This window comes from Oratosquilla oratoria, chromosome 21, assembly GCF_046742065.1.
Source record: "Oratosquilla oratoria isolate Oo_2021 chromosome 21, ASM4674206v1, whole genome shotgun sequence".
NCBI lineage: Eukaryota > Metazoa > Arthropoda > Malacostraca > Stomatopoda > Squillidae > Oratosquilla > Oratosquilla oratoria.
This window is the reverse complement of record NC_134797.1, coordinates 59,876,715-59,882,606: the sequence shown is the minus strand read 5'-3', so window position 1 is coordinate 59,882,606 and position 5,892 is coordinate 59,876,715. Positions and strand designations below refer to the sequence as shown.

The window sequence follows — 5,892 nt, the reverse complement described above, 5'->3', positions numbered from 1 at the left end:
CCATACTCTATATCCAAGAATGTCATAAAGTTCCTTTGGTAATTTAAAATGTTGCTTCCCCTTCTTAAGAGCAGGAAGAGAAAACTTTTGAATGTTTGGATTACTGAAAGCATATTCTAGAGCATCCTGTTGCTCAATAGATAATTCTAACCAACAACTGTTAGATTTCTTTACCTCCCACAAATAAGGTTTTGATGCATGATAACTACTACACTTATTTTGTGTACATTTTCCCATAATTGAGTGTATACAGATGAGCAACTCCACATTTCGTTTTGGCCGTTTATGTCTGATATTATTCAACAAACAATCTTTCACCATTTGGTCACTATAATCTCTTCTTCTCTGGTAGCATGAAAGTACTCTACCATTATGAGTAGTATTGAATGAATGATCAAAGTCACAATTTGTCTTGGTGCATCTCCCTTCACAAAAATTTCGGCAGATATGAATTCGCCTACAATTAAGGTCAAGGAAACAACCTCTCCTGGAATTATACTGTGGGCATATGCGCAGGGCAAACTTATCTGCAACAGCACGAGAAGGTATCATTTCCAAGTCTGCCATCTGCTTTTCTTTTCCATTAATTATGTAATTGTTGGCTGGGAAGCAACAAGTTGCATGAACTTCTTTAGGTGCCTGTGATGATGATAAGTCCGTTTTTGTTGAAGATATCAGGACAGCAGGTTGTGATACATTTTGCTGAGTTGGTGATGAATTAGTTTCCCATAGAAATGGCTGTGAGGCAGGTTGTGTTACTGAAGATGGCTGGAAGGAAGTTTGTGATGAAACAGTTTGTCCTAGATATGGCTGAGAGGCAGGTTTATTTGATGATGGCTGGACAGAAGTTGATGATGAAGCAGTCTGCCCTACAGAAACACTGGCCTGGCCAGTGTCTTGCTTTGACCTGGAATTCCCCATCAAGCTGGAAATAGGAAAAAAACATTATAATGCTAAAGAAGAAAAAATGTTGCTGGGCACAAAAACAAAGCATAAGTTGCAGTTATTGTAATGTAGCAATGACCCTACTCAAAAGCATCGCTCTGGTCGGCCAAGGAAGATAGCAAATCGTACTTCTAAGGTTCTAACTGCCTCCTACGGTTATTAGGAGGCAGTTAGAACCGTAGAAGTGCGATTTGATATCTTCCTTGGTCGACCAGAGCGATGCTTTTGAGTAGGAATGATGTCACTTCCTTTGTCTCGAAATTTCTTGGTCCACTTTTGCACTTGACCCACTCCAATTCCCACACGAGTAGCAATATCTTTACACTTATAACCCTCCTTATTGAGGGTTATGATTGTAACAACTGTGTCTCTTTCCAGCTCTTTACCACTTCCCATTACGGAGATATCAAGGCACAAAAACAGAGACCACCGCAAAAAAAAAAAGACTACTCTCCATGAGAGATGTTTAGAAAGTGACTCCATGTGACATCGAGTGTGCCTAAACAGAGTTGCCAAATAGTGTGTATTGTCTCGGCTAAATACGGGTACAAACGCTAGCATTGAAAAATAGCGAAAAGTTTGGGTGGAAAGTTGTATTTTTCGCATGTCTTGAGTTTAGGGGAAAGTTGGGGCGCCTATAATTTTGCGCCCAAACTTTTCGCGGCCACTGTATACGTATGTATATACAGGTACACCTCACCTTACATCGTTAATTGGTTCCAGGAGACACGACGTAAGTCGAAAAACGACGTAAGTCGAATTTGCTTACAAGTAGGCAATAGCCATTTTTCAGTACTTTATTTTACTTTTGATTGCATTTTTTATTAAACAAGGTTAATAAAAATCTATTTTAAGTTTCCAAACAGAACATTTATTTATCATTTTGTAATAAAGTATAAAAAAGTACCTGTACTTATTCATCAATACGTACAATTTGCTGTAATTTATGAATGCATTGTCAATTACATACGGTGAAACAAAACAAAAAACAAATAAATAAAAACTAGTTTAAGCTTACAATTATTTTGTAATAAGTGAAAAATTGAATAAAGTATTTTTAATTTACCAATGCAGTACATACATTATGTCGATGTTTACGCGTTGCTATTTCGCGGTGCTGTACTCTATGAATGCATTGTCAATAACATACGGTAAAACAAAACAAAAAACAAAGAAATAAAAACTATTTCAAGCTTACATATAATCATATTGTAATAAGTGAAAAACTTTAATGTATTTTCAGTTTACCAAAACAGTAGATACAATATGTTGATGTTTACGTTGTAGACGTAGATGGCTGGGGATTATTGACATCAACATCAGCTGATTCTCGTCGTTCGACGCGTAAAAACTGGTCAAGAGTGCCTTGAACCGTCTTCTTGTTCTTTTCTTCAAGGATTAGATTATAAGGAGCAAAAGCTTCATAACAAGCCCCCATAATCTTGGAAAAGCATTGAGCATTTGGATCCATATCCTCAAACATAGCAAGACCTTTTTCGATGTGTGCAAATGCTTCCTCCATTTTCTTAATGGTGAAGTGGCGTGGCTCAGATTCATCATCATCTTCTTCTTTCTTTTGTTGCTCCTGAAGTTCCATCAAATCCTTGTTCGTCAGTAACTCCTTGTCTTTTTCAAATAAATCTGTGAAATCCTCTTCCTCCAAATTCATATCCAGCTCTTTGCTCATTGTAACCAAATCTTTGTTGACAACAACAGTATCGAAGCCCTTAAACTCGTGCACAAATTGCGGGCATAGCTTTTTCCATACACCATTCATAGCAGTGCTCTGAACATCATTCCATGCTGCTGCTACATTCTGTAAAGCTTTGTAGATGTCATATCCTTTCCAAAAGTCGCTAAGTGTGATAGACTCATCCATTTCAATTGCAGCTATTGCTTGCCGTAGCGTACGCTTCATATAATAACGTTTGAAGATAGCAATTATCCCCTGATCCATTGGCTGGAGAATAGACGTAGTGTTTGGGGGGAGGTATATGACGGTAATGTTGGGGTGAAAATCTGCAATGTTTTGTGGGTGGCCAGGAGCATTATCTAAGATAAGTAAAACCTTATAAGGAATCCCCTTCTCCTTACAATACTTCTCTGCTGCTGGGACAAAATTATTGAAAAACCAATCTTCGAAAATAACAACAGTGACCCAAGCTTTTGAGTTAGCCATCCATATAACAGGGAGAGATGCTTTGGGTATATTCTTCAGGGCACGGGGGTTGTGTGCATGATAAACAAACAGAGGCTTTAATTTAAAATCTCCTGCACAGTTACCTCCCAACATTATGGTCACACGTTCTTTTGAGACCTTGTAACCTGGAATCGTTTTCTCTTCCTTGGAAACAAATGAACGATCTGGTAATTTCTTCCAATATAATCCTGTTTCGTCTACGTTGAAAATTTGCTCAGGAAGAAACCCGTTTTCTTCAATGATTTTCTTCAGTGTAGCAGGAAATTCCGCTGCTGCTTGTTCATCAGCTGATGCGATTTCACCTTGTCTTTTAAGGAAGTGATAATTTCTCCTGTTTTTATATCTCATAAACCATCCAGGACTTGCTTTGAAATCTACATCTTTCTCATCTGGATATTTTTCCTTTAGGTCCTCAAACAAAGACAACGCTTTTTCCTGAATGAGCTCTTGACTAAGATTCGCATTCTGACGATTCCTCCTATCAACCCAAATCGAAAGAAGATTTTCCATTTCTTCAAATATCTTACCTCTTTTCTTGTTGATGATCGTGTTCTTCATCAATGGGGCTTCAGATGTGACATGTGTTAAAATCTTGTCTTTATTATGCACAATCGTTGATACAGTTGTCCGACTTACTCCAAAACATCGTGCAATCGATACAACTTTTTCACCATTACAATGACGTTTTATCATTGCCATTTTCTCCTCCAGCGAAATAGCATGACGCTTAGCACTTTCACTAGAACTTTTCTTAGGAGGCATGGGGGCAAATATTACAGTTACAAGTGAATGTTAATGAGAAAATTTACAAAACTTCAGTAAACAGATAATAATCCAAAAGAATTGCGGGAGTCGAGACGCCGCTTACAGTAAATACGTATTGGAAGTACCGTTGCGATTTCATGTTCTAGTGGACTAGGCCATACTACTTTATGGTATATATTTTAGCAGTTACTGAATCTTTATATAATTTTACATGCTTTTATTCTTATTTATTGTAACATGAATAGCTTGAAACGCTTGAAACGTTTTTTGGTGTTTATGCGATTCCATTATTGGCTGACCGACGTAAAGTCAAGTAAAACGACAACTTGAATTTTTTTCCATATTATTTTTGAAAACCGACGTATCTTCGAAAACGACGTAAGTCGAGGTGTGCCTGTATACATATACGTATGTATACATATACGTATGTATATACAGACACTACTCAAGTTACGTTTTAGTTACGTTCCGAACGGCTGAACGTAACGTGAAAATGGACGTAGGTTGTTACTGTACATTCCAGTAATGTATGACTATTCATACTGTACTATACATCCATAAATTCTATTACCGTATCTTATAAAACACCCCTAAATAATTAATTATAGACATAACATTGTAAAATAATAACATTTTCAAATAAATTAAATTCAAGCAACATAAAGTGAGATGGTGGAGGAGGAGGGGGAGGAGGAGGCAAGGCACGTTCAGTCTGTCATTTGTGCCATGTAAACAATGGACACAGCGTCATGCTTAAGTATAGTTTGAACGTCTCGTACTACGGAGAGCGCGCTAAACTAAAAAATTCACTCATTTTTTTTCTTTTAATTTTACATTTTTTTTTGCAGTCAGTTCAAACATAAAATCGAAAAAATGTAAAATGAATGAACGTAAGTAGAGGAGCGTCTGTATACATATATGTATGTGTATATACATATACGTATGTGTATATACATATACGAATGTGTATCTACATATATGTGTATATACATATACGTATGTGTATATACATATACGTGTATTTACCTAGTTGTATTTTACGGGAAGGGGAGCTATGCTCGTGGGGTCCCGTCTTCATATCTCATTTTATCTAAACTATTTTTAAATTCATGTATTGTTTTTGCACACACCACTTTCTCATCTAACTTGTTCCAACTGTCTATTACTCTGTGAGGAAAGCTGTTCTTTTTCAAATCTCTTCTATAGCTGTCTTTTTTTATTTTCTTTCCGTGTCCTCTTGTATTTCTGTCATCCCATTTTATCAGATTCTCTCTATCAGTAATTTCTATGCCTTTCATGATTCTGTAAATAGCTATCAAATCTCCTCTCTCTCTTCTTTGCTCTAGTGTCTGTAGTTTAAGTTTTTGTAGTCTCTCTTCATATGATAGTTTTGAGAGTGTTGGTGCCAATTTTGTAATTGTTCTTTGTATTCTTTCAAGTTTTTTTTATACATTTTTTTGTACATGGTGACCATATCGTTGCTGCATATTCCAATCTTGGTCTTATTAGGGTGATTAGGATTTTCCTCACCATTTCTTCATCCAGGTATGTAAATGCCACTTTGATTGTTCTTATTAAATTATAAGTTTCTCCAAAAATCTTATTTATATGTTTCTCAGGTGACATATTATTCATAACAATGACTCCCAGGTCCTTCTCATTTTCTACTTTTTTTATTCCTTCTTCTCCCAAATTATATGATCCTGTTATTCTGTTTTTGCTTTTTCCAAATTCCATTATACTACACTTTTTTGTATTGAACTCCATCTCACACTTCCTACTCCATTCTTGTACTTTATTTAGATCTCTCTGTAGTGATTCACAATCTTCTTCAGTTTTCACTCTTTTCAGTAGTTTTGCATCATGTGCAAAGAAGCTCATATAGCTTTCAATTCCTTCATCCATATCATTAATATATATAGCAAACATTATTGGGGCCAGAACTGTTCCTTGCGGAACACCGCTTATTACTTCATCCCATT

General features: G+C 36.3%; 1 protein-coding gene across 1 annotated transcript in view; it reads right to left on the bottom strand.

Moving 5' to 3' along the window:
* Positions 1-5,892, bottom strand: part of Daao2 (D-amino acid oxidase 2) — a 168,324-nt gene that overhangs the window by 141,334 nt on the left and 21,098 nt on the right. The gene's annotated exons all lie outside the window — the stretch shown is intronic.